General features: G+C 45.6%; 1 protein-coding gene across 4 annotated transcripts in view; it reads left to right on the forward strand.

The window, feature by feature from the left end:
* Positions 1-8,127: 8,127 nt before the first annotated feature.
* LOC140393864 (receptor-type tyrosine-protein phosphatase R-like) overlaps positions 8,128-21,983 on the forward strand; it is a 164,660-nt gene continuing 150,804 nt past the window's right edge. For 2 of the 4 annotated variants that reach the window (XM_072480399.1, XM_072480403.1), the window contains exons 1-2: positions 8,128-8,359; positions 8,601-8,696. The gene's annotated coding sequence lies outside the window, so the exon portion shown is untranslated. The remainder of the gene's footprint in view (positions 8,360-8,600; positions 8,697-21,983) is intronic. The other 2 variants (XM_072480402.1, XM_072480401.1) reach the window with 2 other exon arrangements.

Genomic DNA, 21,983 nt, shown 5'->3' on the forward strand with positions numbered 1-21,983 from the left:
GTTATTAATCCTAGGGCAGCACGGTGGCACAGTGGTTAACATTGCTGCCTACGCCGCTGAAGACCCGGATCTGAATCCCAGCCCTGGGTCACTGCCCATGTGGAGTTTGCACATTCTCCCCTTGTCTGTGTGGGTTTCACCCCCACAACCCAATGATGTGCAGGTTAGGTGAATTGGCCATGTTACAAATTGTCCCTTAATTGGAAAAAATAATTGGGTACTCTAAAATTATTTTTAAAATTTAAAAATATAAAAAAGTTATTAATCCTATATAAAACAAACTTTGTGTTCATTACTCCACATGAAAGACAGCTAATCCCTCAACAACCTCTTGGAATTATCTGAAAGTGGCATTTATGATGTTGGAGAAGGCCATGTTGAATAATTCTCTCAATACTTCAAGCTGATGATGATTACAAATGCTTCAGTCTTGTCAGTTGCATTGATGCACTGGGCTCCCCTATCATTGAGGATGGGGATATTTATGAAATCACCACCTGCATTTAATTGTTTAATTGTCCACAACTCTTCATGATTGGATGTGGCAGCATTTAAAGATTTGATTCTAAGTCAGTATATCCACATAAGTCATCAAATAGGATTTAATTTTAATCATTAGTTCTAAATATGGTATAATATATGAAGTCTTTCTTAATTGCGTCACACTTAAAAAATATCTGCAGCACAAATAATCTTTAGATTTCAGATCTTTTCCTAACATATTTCAAGCAATCGAATAACACTTTACCTCAACTTACTTGCTTCATTCATTACATCGCTTGCAAACTTCAACCATATCCTGACTCACTGTCAGCAAGTGGAGAGGAGATCCTAATTATTCATAATTTTATAAACTTATGATTGTGGCTTAATCAAGATTAAGATCATCTTAACTCCGTAATGCATATGAAATACAATAGGTCAGAATATTTTTAAAAATAATATTACTATAAAGTTCAAGAGAAGTGAATGAATTTTTCTGCTGCAACGCCCCTCGCCCTCACCGCCTGCCCCCACATCTCCAGGACCTCTTAATGAGCTGATTCATTTGGCCTGGCTACCAACTGAGTAGCAGCAAGAACCACACAGAGGCAACAGTTAGCTTCGAAAGGCAACACATTCTGTTGGTAAAGTGATTTGGTTAAAAAAAACAGGAATATTCGGCACCAAATTAGAATCAAGCATTTGGTGCAAACTTTCAACCCTGAGTAACTAACAGGCGGGATTCCCCATTCCTGCGGCTAAGAGCCAGCTGAAACGGCGAATCCGCGGGAGGTCTACATGTAAATAAGCGGCGCAAACACCTCACTGATTCCGGTACCGGTGAGGGGCTAGCATCGGCGCCGACCAAAGCCCCCGCCTCCTCCGCCAAAAACGACCAGTGAATGGCAGGGTCCCGTGCCGCACAGGCGCACGGCTGACGATCTTCAGCGGTCGCACCGTGCAACATAGTGCGCCCCAGCGGCACAGATCCCACATGAATGTGGTGGCGCTGAACACAGTCCGCCCAACATCTTTAGTGTTATTGGATATCATTTGCGCCTGTTGGAAGATATTTGCGCCTGTTGTACAATTTAGAACATGGAACATACAGTGCAGAAAGAGGCCATTCGGCCCATCGTGTCTGCACCGACCCACTTTAAGCCCTCACTTCCACCCTATCACCTTAACTCAATAATCCCTCCTAACCTTTTTGGACACTAAGGGCAATTTAGCATGGCCAATCCACCTAGCCTGCACGTCTTTGGACTGTGGGAGGAAACCGGAGCACCCAGAGGAAACCCACACAGACACGGGGAGAACATGCAGACTCCGCACAGACAGCAACCCTGCGGGGAATCGAACCTGGGACCCTGGTGCTGTGAAGCCACAGTTCTAACCACTGTTCTACCGTGCTGCCCTGAGTTTGAGCACTATAATGACCCAGAATAATATTAATATGCAGTGAAGTTGATTTCTGGTTAACTAAATTAAATGACTTGTCATGCTTATTTTGTTTGCACAAAGATTATTAATCATTCTATGATTGTCCAACAGGCTGTAGACTGAAGTTTAGGAAAAATTGCTTTTCTTCCCTTTACTTCCCACTTCAAATCTCCCTTTTCCCTCGTCTTCTTTGTCCTCAGGAGAATTCTTTTCACTTTTCAGAAGAAGCTGCACCTAGGGATCCAACTAAAAACTGATAAAGCCCATTCCTGATAGACGAATCAGAGGAGCCAGGTAGCAATGTCAACACGGTTGGAAGCACTTAATCACCTCATGGCAGCAATTAAATGTGAAAAAATAAAATGTGCTCTTTATTGGCAGAAAGCCAATTTAACCGCCTCACCAGTAATACTGAATTTACTGGACTTACCTGTGAGAATTCCAAACCAATAAAATGTATTGCAGTCATGATCATATCAGGTTAAGTGTAGCAATTACATTCTGATATGCTTTGAAGTCTCAGAACCCCTGAACCTTTGTTCCATTTGAGATCAAACATGTCGTGTTAATCACCCTGGGGTAACACAGACTGCAACACGATGCAGTTAAATGATGAAGCATACACAAAACGTAGGCGTTGGTTCAATAAGATTTATTGAACTTCATTAACGAAGCACACAGCTGCCTGTGGGTTGACTCTCTACTACTCTAAGTAAACTAACATGAACTATCTAGACCAGGCTAGCTCTGATCCACGTGTAGAAGGTGTTGAATGATTTGTACACCCTGACTGTCACTACAGTTGTCACCAGTGGAAAGAGGCAGAGTGCTGATGCCTCGTGTGTTTTATAATTGGAAGCCCCCCTCTGGTGTTCTGTCTGGTGATTGGTTATGTTCTGTTCTGTATGTTGATTGGCTCACCTGGGTGTCTGTCACTGTCTGCTTTTACCTCATGTTGTGCATGGGTGCATATTATGGCATCCCCCCTTTTAAAAAAAAATTGTCGGCTGCTTAGAGCACATACGACATATTTACAAAAGTAACTATCTACAGCAATTGATGAGTGAATGGATATGTACATGTAAGGTGTCTAGCGTGCAGGAACATAACAGTATATATACAAAGGAACTATTTATAAGTCCAGTCGTTGGGGCTGTCGTCGGATTCTTGTGGACCACCTGAGAGGTGGAGGCGGGGATGATGGTGTCTTGACAGGTTGGTATGCAGCCAGATTGGTAGCCTTGTGGAGCGAGGTGTCCGGATAAGGCAGAACGACATCTGGGAATGTGAGATCCGGTAGGGGCAGGCAAGTTTGCCTGGTGCCCATCTGTTGCGCCGGACAATAGATCCATCAGCCATGCGAACCACAAATGACCTGGGAGCAGCCTGTCAACCAACAACAGCTGGAGCTGACCAGCCTCCATCAGGCAACTTAACACGAACAGCGTCCTTCGGAGAGAGGAAGGGCAGATCAGTAGCATAAGCATCATTTCTCAGCTTTGGCTGGCTTCTGATCTGCTGCATCTTTTAAGCACTGGAAGGTGATCCAGGTCAGGTACATGAATGGCCAGAACAGCCGTCTGCAGGTTACGATTCATAAGGAGCTGTGCCGGAGACATACCATTGGACAGAGGGGTTGCCCTATACGCCAGAAGAGCAAGATTAAAGTCCGAAGCTGAGTCTGCAGCCTTACAGAGCAACTGCTTCATGATATGGACCCCTTTTTTGACCTTCCCATTAGGTTGCGGATAATGCGGGCTCGAGGTGATGTGCTGGAAGTGGTATTGCTTTGCGAAGTTGGACCATTCTTGACTATAGAAACAGGGACCGTTGTCGCTCATAACTGTGAGCGGGATTCCATGCCTAGCAAATGCCTCCTTGCAGGCCTTTATGACAGTCCTGGTTGTTAGGTCAGACAGTTTCACTACCTCGGAGTAACTGGAGAAGTAGTCAATTATCAGGACGCAGTCACGCATGTTGGCGTGAAAAAGGTCAACTCTGATCTTAGACCACGGAGAGGTCATGATCTCGTGCTGCTGGAGAGTTTCTTTGGGCTGAGTAGGCTGGAAGCGCTGACAGGTCGCGCAATTGAGGACCATGTTTGATATATCCTCATTGATGCCGGGCCAATAGACAGCCTGCAGGGCCCTGCGCCTGCACTTCTCAATACTGAGGTGTCCCTCGTGTATCTGCGTGAACACTAAGCTCTGGAGGCTGCACGGAATGACGATGCGATCCAATTTCAGGAGGAGCCCCTCGACAACAGTTAGGTCATCCTTTACATTATAGTATTGGGGGCATTGCCCTTTCTGCCAGCCATTCGTGAGGTGATGTATGACCCGCTGCAGAAGATGGTCCTTGGCGGTCTCTTCTCGAATGATGACGAGTCATTCGTCGGATGTCGGGAGGGTGCTGGCACACAGTTGCACCTGTGCTTCAATGTCGTGCATGAAGTCTACCTGCTCACATGGTGAGGTGATGGCATGCAACAGGGCATCCGCGATGATTAGCTCCTTTCCAGGTGTATAAACCAGTTCAAAATCATACCTGCGGAGTTGAAGGAGAATGCGCTGGAGCCTGGGTATCATGTCATTTAAGTCCTTGCGTATAATGTGCACTAGCGGTCTGTGGTCCGTCTCTACTGTAAAGGTTGGGAGACTATAGACATAATCATGGAATTTCACGATGCCAGTGAGAAGACCCAGGCGTTCTTTCTCTATTTGAGCATATCGTTGCTCAGTGGGGGTCATGGCCCTTGACGCGTAGGCCACTGGGGCCCAGGACGAGGTGTCGTCCTTCTGGAGGAGCACGCCCTGCTGGGAGATTTAATCATCCAGAAACTTAATTGACGACATGCCAAAGGAGCATTTGGTTTTATTTAATTTCAGGCCATTGGCATGTATGCACCTGAAGACTTGTTGCAGACGAGAAATATGTTCCTCTGGGATCGTGGACTATATGATGACGTCGTCAACATAAACCCACACACGGTCAATGCCCTCTAGCATTTGTTCCATTATTCAATGAAAGATTTCGGAGGCCAAAACAATACCAAACGGCATGCGGTTGTAGCAATATCTGCCAAAGGGTGTATTAAACGTGCAGAGCTTCCTGCTGGACTCATCCAGTTGTATCTGCCAGAAGCCACGTGCTGCATCCAGCTTTGTTAAGAATTTGGCATGTGCCATCTCACTTAACAGCTCCTCCCGCTTCGGGATCGGGTAGTGTTCCCTCATAATGTTGTGGTTCAGATCCTTGGGATCGATACAAATGTGCAGTTCTCCAGAGGGTTTCTTGACACAGGCCATCGAGCTGACCCAGTCAGTTGGATATTATTCCCTGATCTTGGAATAAAGGAGCTGCTGCGCCTTTGGACGGTCTTTTAGGGGCACCGGCACTCGGCATGGCGCATGGATGACAGGCATCAGGCCTGAGCAGAATTTTATAGCGGTAGGGCAGCGTACCCATCCCACTGAACACATCCGGGTATTGCAATAGTAGCTCCTCAATGTCGGCCTGAAGAGTGCTGTTGGCAGAGGACGTGGCATGTACACGCTGGACGAGATGGAGCAGCTTGCATGCATGGGCACCAAGCAGAGAAGCCTTGCCGGGCTTGACGATCTCAAATCGCAAAGTGGCCTTGATGGCCTTGTTGGATACATGCAGGTGACAGGACCCTAACACAGTGATGGCATTTCCATTGTAGTCGAGCAACTGGCTGGCCGGCGGAAGAATTGTTGTCTGCCTTTGGATACGAGCAGGATCTGCTTGGGATATTAGATTGGCCAAAGCACCGATGTCCAGCTTGAACCGGATGCTACTATCATTGACTTGTACTGTGGCACGCCACACGTCTGCAATAGCCACATTGAGGATGGGTGTGTGTGTTGCTGAATGCGAGGAGGCCTTATCATGCATGGTGATGATGCCCACTCGGTATGGGGACTCCGGACAGTCGTCCTCTGGATCCGTGACGGTATCAGGTTCCAAATCCAGCAGCCCTTGCTGCACACTTCGAACGCGTCTGCGGTGGAACTGGTATCGCTGGCCCCCTATCGGAGGTGCAGACCTGCACAAAGCTGCATAATGGCCAAGCTTCTTGCAGTTGAGACATTGCCTGCCTCTTGCAGGGCATTGCCGCTTTACATGGGCGGCGCCACAGTTGGGGCATGTCATCACGTCGACGTCGTGACGCTCGGTGCATTGTCGCACATGTGCAGTGCGGTCAGCCGCTGCTCGCACCTGCGCAGTGTAGTTTTTGGCCGCTTCGTTCTCCCGACCATGGTGCGCATGCGTGGGACCCTTGGAAAAGCGCGCAAAATGGCTGCCTTCATCGATGCTCAGGCGCCGCATTTGGGCGATGGCCTGTACACTGTTAGCCTTGTGGGAGGCAAGTTGGTCCTGCTGTGCCGATTTAAGGCAGGAATAGCAACTTTTCGCCTGTTCGTGCACTTTGCACCTCTCGATGGCCACTGGCAGGGTCATATTTTTTATTTTTAGGAGCTGCTCCCGCAGGGCGTCAGAGTGGACGCCAAACACGATCTGATCCCTGATGAGGGAGTCAGCGGTGTCACCGTAGTTGCAGGATTGCACTAGAATGCGAAGATGAGTGAGAAAAGACTGGAAAGGCTCATCCTTACCCTGAAGGTGCTGCTGGAAGACATAACGCTCTAAGCTTTCGTTCGTCTCAACCTCACAGTGACTGTCGAATTTGGCTAAGACGGTCTGGAACTTGTTCTTATCCTCACCGTCGGCAAAAGTGAGCGAATTGAAGATTTGGATGGCCTGGTCCCCCGCAATCGACAGTAGCAGCGCGATTTTTCGGGCATCAGATGCACTTTCGAGGCCCGAGGCCTCAAGGTATAGACTGAATTTCTGCTTGAAGACCCGCCAGTTGGCGCCAAGGTTCCCGGAGATCCGGAGCTGTTGAGGTGCCTGGATCTTTTCTATGCCGCTGGAAGGCAGTTGCTGGTCGTCAGTGAATTTTCGAAGGTAAATTACTTAGAAGCAGTAGCCACTCCTGGTATCATGTTGTGTTATTCACCCTGGGGTAACACGGACTGCAACACGATGCAGTTAAATGATCAAGCATACACCAAACGCAGGCGTTGGTTCAATAAGGTTTATTGAACTTCAGTAACGAAGCACACAGCTGCCTGTGGATTGAGTCTCTACTACTCTAAGTAAACTAACATTAACCTTCTAGACCAGGCTAGCTCTGATCCACGTGTCGAAGGTGTTGAATTATTTGTACATCCTGACTGTCACTACAGTTCTCACCAGTGGAAAGAGGCAGAGTGCTGATGCCTCGTGTGTTTTATAGTTGGAAGCTCCCCAATCACAGAAGGTGATTGGTCGTGCTCTGTTCTGTATGTTGATTGGCTCACCTGGGTGTCTGTCACTGCCTGCTTTTACCTCATGATATGCATGGGTGCATATTATGACAACATGTTTATAGAGTAGTAACAACAAAACTTAGCCAGGCTTATGCTGATTCCGACTCTAAAAAAATGTAGCTAAAAATGGCTTTCATTCTGTTAATGAAATGGAAGAAAAAAATGTACACACTCTGAATAAAGGCATGGGACTGAGACTACAAATGTGATTTTGGCCATTCTGGTCAAACAAAAAACCATGGCACTTTTTATTTTCAAAACAAAACTGAAACTCACTTCCTCATTCCCAGTCCGAACTACATATTGATATAACAAAATAAGTTAAATATTAAGGAAGATTGGCAACCTAAATATTTTTACTGCGGTGCAGACTTCAATGCCAAGTTCATATATTTTCCATCAAAAACAAGAAGAATTATGAGTTAAATAATTATTCATCCTTCTTTAACTATACATTGCGTAATGGTTAGATTAGTACAGAGACATGTGAGAAATATTCTCAAGTATTGCAATTAAGTGCAATTTAGTTATAAATAAAGTTAGATATTTACACAAATGAAAGAGGAAACTTGCATTTTCAACTAAATTTTTCTCAATCAAGTGACCTGCGGCTTTGGAGTATGTGTGTGTGCATGTGTGCTTTTATCTCGACTAATAAATCGGTAAAGCTAATACAATTGGTTTACACAGGCATTCAAAATGTTCTAAGGTCTTAAGATAGACTTATTAGGCTGTTTCACCAATTTTCCATTTTTTTTTCCATGTACATTTAATGCGACCTTTTGTTTCACCTTTTCAGCTTGCAAGTGAAGCAGGATGATGAAAGTGCGTAGGCCCGTGTGTAGGTGGTGTGGGAGGAAGCAGCAGTGAACAGTGAGAAGAACCTCTCTGCTGATAAGCAGCTTCCTGAGCATTCAGGAAAATGCAGCAGTGTACATTATAGGCAGGGATTACCACAGAGAGAGAGAGCGAGAGAAAGAGAAGAGAAAGGGAAGAAGCACCGATCTTCAGTTGACTATTTTAGCTTTTACTTTTAGGTGAGTAAAGAAGCAGAGAAGCAAAGAGAAAACAAACACAAGGGGTCAGAAATTTGGCTTTGCCTTGAATGGGTTTAAACTTGAGAAGTTGTGCGGTTAAACTGGTTTTCAAAGTCCAATTTGGCTGTTCCTGTCAGCCTTGCAGTGTGATGTATGTCGACGGAATTATGAAACTTTAAAATACATGCCTGTTCCTGCCCTTTTCCCACTTCATTTTGCTATGTGATCTCTGCACTTTTAGAAACAAACTTCATGGATACAGCCTGAGCAACAGTCAGCTACTGCCATGCTGGTGTAGTACTGCCCTGCATACATTTTAAATGTATTCCTGTTGTTGGTAAGTTACTTTTTGAGATATCTTTTCTTGCTCTGTGATTAAACTGATGTCGCATAAATGCCAGTTTTATACCTGTTTCCGCATTCTACTTTGTACCCGTGACAGAAGAAAATGGTTATGTGCATATTTTAACCAGATGAAATTACATCAATCCAACATATTAAATTTTAAAAAACAGATCAAATGCTGCATTGTTTTTTTGTTAGTGTTGTAAAAAAGATGTTTCTTCAAATATTTTATCTCTGATATCATTCAGCCAAAGTACAGTGCACTGAAATGGTAGTGCTCAGATTCACAAATAGTTAAGATAAATAAAATGAATGAAACAGCATTTAAGAATGAGCTTAACAGTACAGTTCTTTTAAAATATGTGCCGATTGAGAAAAGTAGATCCGCTTACTGGGTTGTCATTGAACTATTTTGCTGACTGATAGCATGAGTTTGTTCTGAAAATAGGTGAAGCATTTGTGTGGTCTTTATACCAAACAGCAACCAGTGAAGGAGTGCCACATGGATCAGTTATGGGTTGTTCTTTCTGTTTTCATTTTTGGTGCAATTTAATAGCATGCTATCTCGAGAAGCTAATATTTGCAATGCAGCTTTTGACTAATATTGCATTCATATCTGAAATACCTAAGGCCCATGTTAGATAGAAACTTTAAAAAATGTATTTAAAGTTACATTTGTTGAAAATTAAATTGAATCTATTATTATAAAGAAAGAGAAAGCTTAAGTGTGAGTAACATCTATTAAATTAGTACGAAGTCTTACAACACCTGAGGAAGGAGCAGCGCTCCGAAAGCTAGTGACATCGAAACAAACCTGTTGGACTTTAACCTGGTGTTGTAAGACTTCGTACTGTGCTCACCCCAGTCCAACGCCGGCATCTCCACATCATATTAAATTAGTGACCAGTATGGACAATTTATCCATTATTAAGATATGATTTTCTACAATATGCCAATGACTTTCACAATGGGTTACGTTCCAGCCAAAGAGGCTATGCAACTGAGAACAAACTTGCTGTTAATAAAGAATAGATGCTTTTGGATGTCAATTTTTGCTTTATAGTGCTGCAGCTTCATGCTTACGCACAACACAAGCAAGTGTTCACAAAATAAATTGCCGTAAGCACAGGAGAATTAAAACATGCCATTGATAATCAATGTGTCTGGTTACCAGGATCCATCCCAAAGGAGAAGGTCCGGCTCAGAGAGAGCTTCCAAACATCCTTTCCAATTATCCTGATGAATTATAATCTTGCAAGCACATTTTTATTTCTAGTATAGTCAACTCCTTTTAAGTAACTGCGGAATATTTTATGAAGGAATCAGACATGTAAAATCCAAAATCGTTTTACTTTCATTATATTATACATTTGAGATCAAACTCATTCAGTTGTGTGTTCCTGTTAACTGAAGAATTTCAGCTTGCACTTCTCATTAATTTATAAGTGTCTGCTATTAATTCCTATGCTCTGTATCATACTCAGGAAAGAGCAACCAGATCAATCCTAAGTGTAAATGGGGATAAGCAATGAGAAAATATTCAAGAAACTGTGCTTTCCAGTGTAGATTGGATATTCAGGGGAACATCACTCATACATATTAAGCGGCATTGATGCTCCTATAAGTTATCTCAAATCAGGCCAGGAAGGTAGAACAGCATAAATCAATTCAATAAATTGAATATCACTTTAAAGCAAATACAAAAGGAAGACGGGTAACAAGGATTTAGAATAATTTGCCAGACTAATTTGCCAAACATATTAAAAGAGACTCATTATGCAACTGACTGTAATAAAAGGAGAGTTAGAACTGTTGGAAGGTTGAATTTTGATGTCCTTGACTTTTGTTCGGTTATTATTTTCTTATTTGTAAGTAATGCAGGGGGACGCTAATGAAGGAATCAGTTTATTTGGTTCAAAGATACAGCAGCCATATGCCTTTTAAAGTTACCCACTGTATATGACTTGAATCATACATGTGATGTACACAGCAGTGACAGCTTTTAAATTGTATTGGGTAGAATGTTCAAATTCTCGCCAACATTGAGGGCATTTAAAAGTTTATTAGATAAACATATGGATGATAATGGCATAGTGTAGGTTAGATGGCTTTTGTTTCGGTGCAACATCGTGGGCCGAAGGGCCTGTACTGCGCTGTATTGTTCTATGTTGGGGGCAGCACGGTAGCCTTGTGGATAGCACAATTGCTTCACAGCTCCAGGGTCCCAGGTTCGATTCTGGCTTGGGTCACTGTCTGTGCGGAGTCTGCACATCCTCCCCGTGTGTGCGTGGGTTTCCTCCGGGTGCTCCGGTTTCCTCCCACAGTCCAAAGATGTGCGGGTTAGGTGGATTGGCCATGATAAATTGCCCTTAGTGTCCCAAATTGCCCGTGGGGTTACTGGGTTACTGGGTTATGGGGATAGGGTGGCGGTGTTGACCTTGGGTAGGGTGCTCTTTCCAAGAACCGGTGCAGACTCGATGGGCTGAATGGCCTCCTTCTGCTCTGTAAATTCTATGATATGTTCTATGTTCTATTGGCGAAGCTGTGAGACAGGCAACAGTCGATCAGTCACCCTTTATACACCTGGCCTGACTCTTGGTCACAATTATTAACAAAGCTGAAAATCCTGCGCAATGGTTTTATTCGCTACCTCTATTAGATGAAGAAACCCTTTGCATCCATTACTATCTTCAATGTGCCGAAATAACAAAAGATACCAGAAACCGAATATAGTTGAAAGCCTTGCATTTTGAAGGAACATCTTATTACCAGTATGGCTGTGGCTGTTATGTTGGTATAATTCTTTACACCAAGTGCCTTAATAAACTATTATTTTATTGCCTTTTCTCCACGCAAATTTTCTTTAGTATTGCTGAAAAATACATTTAGTTGCTAGAATACTAATGTCAGGGGAGCAACTACTTTATACTGTATGAGAAACAAGTGATTATTAGTTGGCAAGTGGAATCTAATTGGTAGAGGTGTTGTCATGGAAAATGCACCAGTTAATGGTGACGGACAGTTAACTGACCTACTAGTTGATAAATCTGCCAGGGGGTTCTCTACCATGGCCTACCACGAGCCTACCTTTCCTAGTCAATATAAACATTGGGATTCTTACAGTTCCACACACTATGCGATTGGTCCTATCGGCAACATCACATATCGGGCCATTGACCATTTTCTGACCATGCAGGCTTGATGCTGAAATAGTGTGCCCCTAGCCAAGCTGTTCCAGTACAGCTACAACATTGGCATCTATCCAACAATGTGGAAAATTGCCCGGTATGTCCTGTCCACAAAAAGCAGGACAAATCCAACCCAGACAATTAACATCCTATCAGTCTACTCTCAATCATCAATAAAGTGATGGAAGAGGTCAGCCACAGTGTTATCAAGCAGCTCTTACTCAGCAATAATCTGCTCACTGATGCTCAGTTTGGGTTCTGCCAGGGTCACTCAACTTTTGACCTCATTACAACCTTGGTTCAAACATGGACAAAAGAGTTGAATGCCAGAGGTGAGGGAAGAGTGACTGCCCTTGACACCAAGGCAGCATTTGATCGAGTATGGCATCAAGGAGCCCTAGCAAAACTGGAGTCAATGAGAAGGGCGGGGGAACACTCCACTGATTGGAGTCATACCTGGCACAAAGGAAGATGGTTGTGCTGGTTGGAGGTCAGTCATCTCAATCCCAGGTCATCACTCCAGGAGTTCCTCAGGGCAATTCCTAGGCCCAACCATCTTCAGCTGCTTCATCAATTACCTTCCTTCCAATATAACATCAGATGTGAGGATGTTCTCTGATGATTGCACAATATTCAGCATGATTTGCGACTCCTCAGACACTGAAGCAATCCATGTGCAAATGCAGCAGGACCTGGGCAATATCCAGGCTTGGACTGATAAGTGGCAAGTAACATTCTCTCCACACAAGTCCTAGTCAATGACCATCTCCAGTAAGAAAGAATCAAACCATCGGCCCTTGACAGTCAATGGCATTACCATCACTGAAACCCCCACAATCACAGCCTGCAGGTTAACATTGATCAGAAACTGAATTGGATTAGTCATACAGATACTGTGGCTACAAGGACAGGTTAGAGGCTCGGAATCCTGCGGCGGGTACCTCACCTCCTGACTCTCCAAATCCAGTCCACCAACAATAAGGAACAAGTCAGGAGTGCACTGGAACACTCCCCACATGCCTGCATGAGTGAAGTTCCAACACCACTTAAGAAGCAGACGACCATCCTGGACAAAGCATCCCTGATTGGCAGCCCTTAAACAAATATTCAGAGGATACAGCAAGATATAAACTGGTTGGAGTCTTGGGCAGAGAAATGGCAGATGGAGTTTAATCTGGACAAGTGTGAGGACAAGTGGAAGGTCCAATGCATGTAGAAATGACACAGTGAATGGTAGAACTCTTGCGAGTAATTTCAGGCAGAGAGATCTGGGAGTGCATGTCCACCGATCACTGAAAGTGGCAAAACATGTGGATAAGGTAGTCAAGAAGGCATACGGCATGCTGGCCTTCATCGGTCGTGGCATTGAATATAAAAATTGGCAAGTCATGTTGCAGCTGTACAGAACCTTAGTTAGGCCTCATTTGAAATATTGTGTACAATCCTGGTCGCCACATTACCAGAAGGATGTGGATGCTTTGGACAGGGTACAAAAGCAGTTTACTAGGATGTTGCCTGGTATGGAGGGCATTAGCTATGAGGAGAGGTTAGATAAACTTGGTCTGTTCTCACTGGAACAATGGAGGTTGAGAGGCGACCTGATAGAGGTCTACAAGATTATGAGTGGCATGGACAGAGGAGATAGTCAGATGCTCTTTCCTAGGGTAGGAGAGTCAAGTACTTGGGGACATAGGTTTAAAGTGCGTGGGGAAAAGTTCAGAACAGATGTGCGAGGCAGGTTTTTTACACAGAAGGTGGTAAATATGTGGAACGCACTGCCTCGGGAGGTGGTGGGAGCAGTTACAATAGTAGCATTTAAGGAACATCTAGACAAATATATGAATAGGGTGGGAATGGAAGGATATGGACACCATAAGTGCGTACAGTTTTAGTTTAGGCAGGTACCATGGTTTGCGCAGGCTTGAAGAGCCGAAGGGCCTGTTCCTGTGCTGTGTTGTTCTTTGTTCTTTGTATTCACTCCCTATACCACTGATGCACAGTAGCAGCAATGTGTACCATCTATAAGATGCACTGCAGGAACTCACCAAGGCTCCTGAGGCAGCACCTTCCAAACCCATGACCACTACCATTTAGAAGGACAAGGGCAGCAGATACATGGGCATACCATCGCCTGGAAGTTCCCCTCCAAGTCACTCACCATCCCCACTTGGAAATATATCGCTGTTCCTTCACTGTCGCTAGGTCAAAATCCCGGAACTCCCTCCTTAATAGCACAGTGGATCCACCTACCAGTCATGCTGTAGGTAGCAGTTCAAGAAGGCAGCTCACCATCACCTTCTCAAAGACAATCAGGGATGGCAACACATTCTGGCCAAGCCAGCGATGCGCACATCCTGTAAAAATGAATTTAAAAACGACAACCCGAGGAATAATTGTTGCCTTGATCCCTGATCAGATCATTTCTTGCTGTATATCATGCAAATTCATGAACAGGCCTAAGTCCATCAACTTTGACCCTGGAAAGTGCCCGGTCTACCTCAGATTACCCTGGAAGGGCAAGCTATCTCAGAAATCTGAGCAACAAGGGAAGTTAGCTGTTTCACACTGCAACTAGGCAGTGGCAAGACAAGTGGAATTTGCTACTAACAGGATGCTCCAGTCAAGTCAAAAAGACATTCTGCCTCTCACACAAATGAGTAATGTGGTATTTGAATTTCAGTACCAGTGGGTCATATCAGACTGCACATCCCTTTTGTTCGGGCACGTTACAACTGTACCCAGCCAGCCCATGTTTGCAAAACTCAAAACACAGTGTCCAAATTTGGATGTTATGCCTCAATTGGACAACATTTGCTAAATAATCCTCAATGTGCTAAATATTATGCTGGCAACCAATTTACAATCGTCAGTTGGGCTTGCGACGTGACACAGTTGATAATCAGAGGACATAAATTCGGAATTGACAAAAGAATCAGAGGTAATGTGAGGAAACATTTCTTTATGCAGTGAGTTGGAAGCTACATATATTAATAATGGAATCTACATATATTAGTATGTGTTCTTTGCAGAAAGAAAGAACATGTACACACATTGCACCTGTTTCAGCTAAACAATATAAATGATAGATATCCACTGGTTTATTACCCAGGCCAATGAGTCAAGCTGCCTGGCTTGAATTTCAAACAATGCTTGACAGTTAATTGTCAGTCACCATTAACTGGTGCATTCTCCATGGCAGCACTTCTATCAATCAGAGTGCACTTGTCATCCAATCAGCACTCTCTTCTGATACAGTATAAATTTGTTGCTTCCCCTGACATTGGTATTCTCAAGATTGTCCTGATGAGCTTAAGATGAAAAGCTTCGACAAAATGTCTTTTTTCAACCATACTCAAGTTCTGTACTGCAAAACCTTGTTTACTTCACAAGTAATATCCACCTTGAAAAATATATGGTTTAACAGGCATCCAATTTGCATGGTGACATCTATAGACAGACATGCAAAAACACAAGCATTTCTATGCACAATACTTGTTCTCACTCACATCAGCATTCCTAAACTGCAATATAGCCTTAAAATATTTACATGCAAAATGCCTATTAAAGTACAAATCCTGTAATAAAGTGATGTTCCAACTTTTTTTCACTAAACCAATTTACACGGCTTTATGTACAAGCTGAACTTGTTGTGCATCATGATATAAAATAATTAAAAAGACTTGTTAACAAGGATTTACACAGCTGCACAGGAGGAGGCAATTGGCCCATCATGCCTTTGGCAGCTCTGTGATACAACTAACCAATTAGTTCCACACCCTTATCTTTCTCCCTAGCCCTGCATTTTTATCTTTCAAGTACTTATCCAATTCCCTGTTGAAAGCTACTGTTAAACATTTCTTCCATCCCCACATCAGATGGTATATTCCAGATTACAACAACTCACTGCACAAATAAACGTTTCCTCACGTTGCCTCTAGTTCTTTGGCCTATCACAGACCCATTTCTTCTTATTCTCAAACCTGTTGTGAAGTCTGCCTGCTCATGATTTTGAACGCATCCATCAAATCTTCTTTTCGCTCCTCTAATGAGAACATTGCATTTTCGTCGTACAACTGAAGCCCTTCATTCTGGAAAGCATCATTCCCAAAGTGCGTCACAATACCCCAGGTGAAGCCAATGCAGCATTTTACAAAAGTTTAGCATAACATCCTTGCTCTTGCCTTCTGGATTTTCACCACAATGGAGAGCCACCTCAAAGTGCAGAAAATCCCAGGTGGATAAAATTAAAAGTTCCGCTGATGTCGAACTCCACTTACTTTGTATTTTTTGAGCACTGCAGCATGAAGTGCAGAGAAGGCCCATTTCTGTGCATTTCCTTTGGAGAGATTCTCCTTGGCAAGGGTTCTCACTGGAAAGGTGAGATGCCCCTGTGAAGTTATACTGAAGTTTAACTCAGCTCCCCAGAAATGCCAGGACCTTAACTCCCACTATCCTCTTTGTCATAATATACACCAATATATCATGGTGCAGACACACACTGATGGACACACAGTGGGACCAATCAACACACACAACACCGCAGCCAATCACCAGTGAGAGAACATGCACTATAAAGACAGGGGGCATCAGAGTTTCCGCTCATTCGAGTTGCAGCTAGCTAGGAGGACAGAGCTCACAGCCTGCAACACAGACATTCACCATGTGCTGAGTGCATCGACTGGTTAGGACAAGGCAAAGGTCTTTAGTTAAAGCAAGTATCGTATTAACCCACAGTCTAAGTATGTTTAAACAGTTAATGATTCAATAAAATAGTGTTGCACTATTTCAAGTGTCGGTGACCTGTATGTGATCCAGAACACCCAACACATCACTCCTGTGACCCAAGCCAGTAGAGTGGTGGGACTGCTGCAATTATCCATTGCCCCAAACAGGTCTTCCACCCAGATGCAAGAAAACAATTTGCGCATAGCACTCGTCCAAGGAAGTATATAGGGTGGACATGTCACCCTCTTGCATAGAGGCCGTAGAACACAGTCAACATGGTGGCCCAGAGCTCAGTGGGAGAGCAATGAAGAAGAGGCCGTGATGTGAGCACCAGGAATGAGGGGGAAGGATATTAATGATATACAGGCAGGCACAGACAGGCAGCTAATGAACACAGAGAACAGGACATGACCAATGAGCAGGCAGGACACTCAGGTGTGGTATCTCACTATAAAAGGCATGAGGCACCCACACTCCACCTCTTTCCACTGATGAACATCTGCAGAGTGAGTCAGGGTGTATTTACAGTATCCCACTTCCAGCACGTGGCTAAGAAGAGCAATGAGGTTATATCCTGTGGGGAGGGTGTACAGAATGGGGACATCAAACGCAAAATGACAGAAAACCTGTGTCAGAGAAGACTCAAGTTGAATTACAGTGTTGTGACAGACATTTGTCTCATGGTGCAGCAGCAACTGGAGCATCAATCCATGCACTGTCAGTGACTGGAAAGATAACCGTCACATTGAAATTCTATGCCTCAGCTTCTTTCCAGGCCTCAGCAGGGCGTCGGTTGATATATTGCAGTCTGTCGTATTATGTACTTTGGGATAACACAGGCTGTAACTTGGTGCAGCTTTAACCATAAGATACTCCAGACCTTGAAGTTAGTTTAATCTGATTTATTGAACCAGTAGTACAGTTAGCACAGATCTCTATGAGTTCGACTCTCTGCTAACCTAAGTGTGGTTACTCTGTCTGACTGAACCAGACTAGCTCTTAGCCACGTGCTGGAAGTGGGATACTGTAAATACACCCTGACTCACTCTGCAGATGTTCATCAGTGGAAAGAGGTGGAGTGTGGGTGCCTCATGCCTTTTATAGTGAGATACCACCCCTGAGTGTCCTGCCTGCTCATTGGTCATGTCCTGTTCTCTGTGTTCATTAGCTGCCTGTCTGTGCCTGCCTGTATATCATTATCTGCATGTCTGCATATTGTGACATCTTCCCTTTTTTTAAATGTTTTGTTGGCATATGGGAACGTACTGACATGTGGTGGCATATATTAACATATTTACAAGCGGTGGCATATGTGAACATGCGAAGACAGCTGTCTAATGTGAGAAAACAGAACATAGCAAACAAAACAAATGTTCATACGTCCAGTCTCTGGGGCGTGCGTCTGATCCTTATCGACCGCCGGAGAGTTGGTGGTGGGGACGACAGCACCTTGACAGGCGGGATGGAAGCCTGACTGGTGGCCTCGTAGTTAGAGTATCAGGAGGTGGCAAAACAACGGACGGAAACGGAGAAGAAAGCGGTTGCGGGCAGGCAACTTTGCGCAGTGCTCGTCTGTTTCGTCGCACAACAGAACCATCACCCAAACGTACAACATATGAGAGGGGAGCAGCCTGTCGAACAACAACAGCTGGAGCAGACCAGCCACCATCCGGTATCTTGATCCTGACAGTGTCTGCCGGGGATAACACGGGCAAATCGGTGGCATGAGCATCATAGCCCTGCTTTTGCTGGTTTCGGAGCTGCTGCACCTTCTGCAGCACCGGGAGGTGATCCAGGTTGGGCAAGTGTATGGCTGGAAGTGTCGTCCGCAGGACCCTGTTAATCAGGAGTTGAGCCGCCGACATGCCAGTGGACAGTGGGGTCGCCCTGTACGCAAGCAGCGTGAGGTAATTGTCAAAAGCAGAAACCGCGGCCTTGCAGATGAGCTGTTTCACAATGTGCACCCCTTTTTCAACCTTCCCATTGGACTGCGGATAGCGTGGGCTGGAAGTGACATGTCTGAAATGGTATGACTTGGCAAACATAGACCAGTCGTGGCTGTTGAAGCACAGGCCATTGTCACTCATGACAGTGAGTGGGAGACCATGCCTGGAGAAGGTCTCCTTACAGGCCTTGATGATGGTCCGAGATGTGAGATCTGAGAGCTTCACGACTTCAGAGTAATTGGAGAAATAGTCAATAATCAACACGTAGTCACGACCATTCGCACGAAAAAGGTCGATGCCAACCTTGGACATCGGGGAGGTCTCGATTTCATGCTGCTGGAGCGTCTCCTTGATCTGCGCTGGCTGGAAGGGTTGACAGGTCGCACAGTTGAGGACCATGTTCGAGATGTACTGGCTAATACCGGGCCAGTAGACAACCTGCCTGGCTCTGCGACTGCACTTCTCGAAGCTCAGGTGTCCCTCATGGATTAGGCGGAGCGGAGTGGCAATCCGGTCCAGCTTGAGGAGGATACCAACAATCACTGTCAGGTCGACCTTTACATTGTAAAATTGAGGGCGCTGCCCTTTCTGCCAGCCATTGGCGAGGTGGTGCATGACACGATGCAAGAGGGGGTCTTTGGCTGTCTCCTCGCGGATATGAACCACCTTCTCATCAGACGCCGGGAGGGTGCTGGCACACAGCTGTACCTGTGATTCAATCTGCCGGATGATTTCCAGCGATTCACTAGGCAATGTGATGGAGCGGGACAATGCATCAGCGATGATCAGCTCCTTGCCAGGCGTGTACACTAAGTCAAAGTCGTACCTTCTGAGTTTGAGGAGGATGCGCTGCAGCCGAGGCATCATGTTGTTCAGGTCCTTGTGGATAATGTGGACCAGAGGCCTATGATCCGTCTTGACAGTGAATGTCGGCAGGCCATAGTCATAGTCGTGAAACTTGAGAATGCCAGTGAGAAGACCCAGGCATTCCTTCTCTATTTGCGCACACCTTGTTTCGGTGGGTGTCTTGGCCCTCGATGCGTAGGCTACCGGTGCCCAGGATGAAGTGTCATCGCATTGTAGCAGCACCGCACCAATGCCATCCTGGCTCGCATCTGTTGAGATCTTCGTCTCCCTGTCTGGGTCGAAAAATGTCCAGACGGGTGCAGTGGTTAGCTTGGCTTTCAGCTCCAACCACTCTGCCTGATGTGCTGCCTTCCACTCAAAGGCAGTGAACTTTTTCACCAGGTTTCGTAGGGCCGTGGTGTGTGAGGCCAGGTTTGGGATGAACTTGCCCAGAAAATTGACCATGCCCAGGAAGCGCAACACCGCCTTCTTGTCTTCAGGGACTTTCACGGCTTTGATGGCCTTGACCTTGTCTGTGTCCGGGCGCACGCCCTGCTGAGAGATCTGGTCACCTAGGAACTTGAGTGTCGACATGCCAAAGCAACATTTGGACCTGTTCAGCTTCAGGCCATTGGCATGGGCACGGCGGAATACCTGCTGGAGACGGGAAACATGCTCTTCAGGAGTTGTGGACCATATGATGATATCGTCCACGTACACACGAACCCCTTCAATGCCCTCCATCATCTGCTCCATGATGCGATGGAAGATCTCCGATGCCGAGACAATGCCAAACGGCATCCGATTATAGCAATATCTGCCAAACGGTGTGTTGAAGGTGCAGAGCCTTCTGCTGGACTCATCCAGCTGGATTTGCCAAAATCCATGTGATGCAGCTAACTTGGTGAAAAAACGCACATGTGCCATCTCACTGGTGAGTTCCTCCCGCTTCGGGATGGGGTAGTGTTCACACATTATATTCTTATTGAGATCCTTGGGATCAATGCAGATGCGCAGGTCTCCTGAAGGCTTTCTAACACATACCATCGAGCTGACCCAGTCAGTCGGTTCGGTTCCCTTGGAAATGATGCCCTGTTGCTGAATATCTTTGAGCTGTGCCTTCAGGCGCTGCTTCAGTGGGGCCGGGACCCGGCGTGGTGCATGGACCACTGGCTTGGCATCAGGTCGCAGCAGAATCTTGTATCGATATGGCAGCGTGCCCATCCCGTTGAACACATCCGGATACTGAGCGAGGATGTCGTCAATGCCGGCCTGAAGATCCACATTGGAGGATGTCGTTGTGTAAACCTGCTGCACGAGGTTCAGCTGCTTGCAGGCATGTGCGCCAAGTAAGGATGCCATGTCTGGCTTGACAATTTCAAAACATAACCGTGCATGGGTGCTACGGTTGGAGACGAGTAGATGGCGGAATCCCAGTATCGTGATGGCATTTCCGTGTAGTCCAGGGGCCTGCAGGCTGCTGGAAGGTCCTTGGGGGCTTCTTGATGTGTTTGAAATCTGCCTGTAAGAGGAGGTTGGCAGAAGCACCTGTGTCCAGCTTAAACTGGATGGAGCAGTGGTTGACCTGCATCACCGCATGCCATTCGTCCGCAGAATCCACAGCGAGGATGGATCGAATTTGTGATGAGTTGGATGTGGCATATTCACATTTGGTAATGATGCCCACACAGTAGGCGGAGTCCAGGCATTCTTCCTCTGGATCCGTTGTGCTGCCAGGATCAGAATCATGTGATCGTTGTTGCACACTCTGAACGCGCCGTCATCGGAATTGGGAGTGCTGGGCCCTGACTGGTGGTGCAGACCTGCTCAAGACTGCACAGTGTCCAGGTTTCCTGAAGTTTAAACATCGCCTGCCTCTTGCAGGGTAGTGTTTCTTTAAGTGGGCGTTGCCGCAGTTCGAGCACGTCATGACGTTGGCGTTCTGACGCTCCGCGCGTCGTTGCACATGCGCAGTGTGGGTGTCGGCTGCTTCGTTATCCCGTTCGCATCGCGGATGCGTGGGGCCCTGGAAAAATCACGCAAAATGGCCGCTTTCATCAATGCTGAGGCGCTGCATCTGGGAGATGGCCTGCACACTCTCTGCCTTGTGGGAGGCAAGTTTCTCATTTTCAGCCGATTTGCACTAGGCATAGCGATTTTTGGCGTGTTCATGCATTGTGCATGTTTCAATTGCGACTGGCAGGGTCATATGCTTGATTTTCAGTAGCTGCTCTCTCAGAGGATCAGAATGAACTCCAAAAACGATTTGGTCTCTGATCATGGAGTCAGTAATATCACCAAAGCTGCAGGACAGCGCCAGCAGGCGGAGGTTAGTTAAGAAGGAGTTGAAAGATTCATCTTTACCTTGTAGATGCTGTTTGAATATGTAGCGCTCGAAGATTTCATTGGTGTCCACTTCACAGTGACCGTCAAACTTGTCCAGGATGGTCTGAAACTTTGTCTTGTCCTGGCCTTCGGTGAAGTGAAAATAGTTGAAGAGTTTGATGGCTTGATCACCTGCTGTTGAGAGGAGAAGCGTGATCTTCCTTGCATCAGACGCACTCATGAGGTCTG

This window comes from Scyliorhinus torazame, chromosome 17 (assembly GCF_047496885.1).
Source record: "Scyliorhinus torazame isolate Kashiwa2021f chromosome 17, sScyTor2.1, whole genome shotgun sequence".
Classification (NCBI taxonomy): domain Eukaryota; kingdom Metazoa; phylum Chordata; class Chondrichthyes; order Carcharhiniformes; family Scyliorhinidae; genus Scyliorhinus; species Scyliorhinus torazame.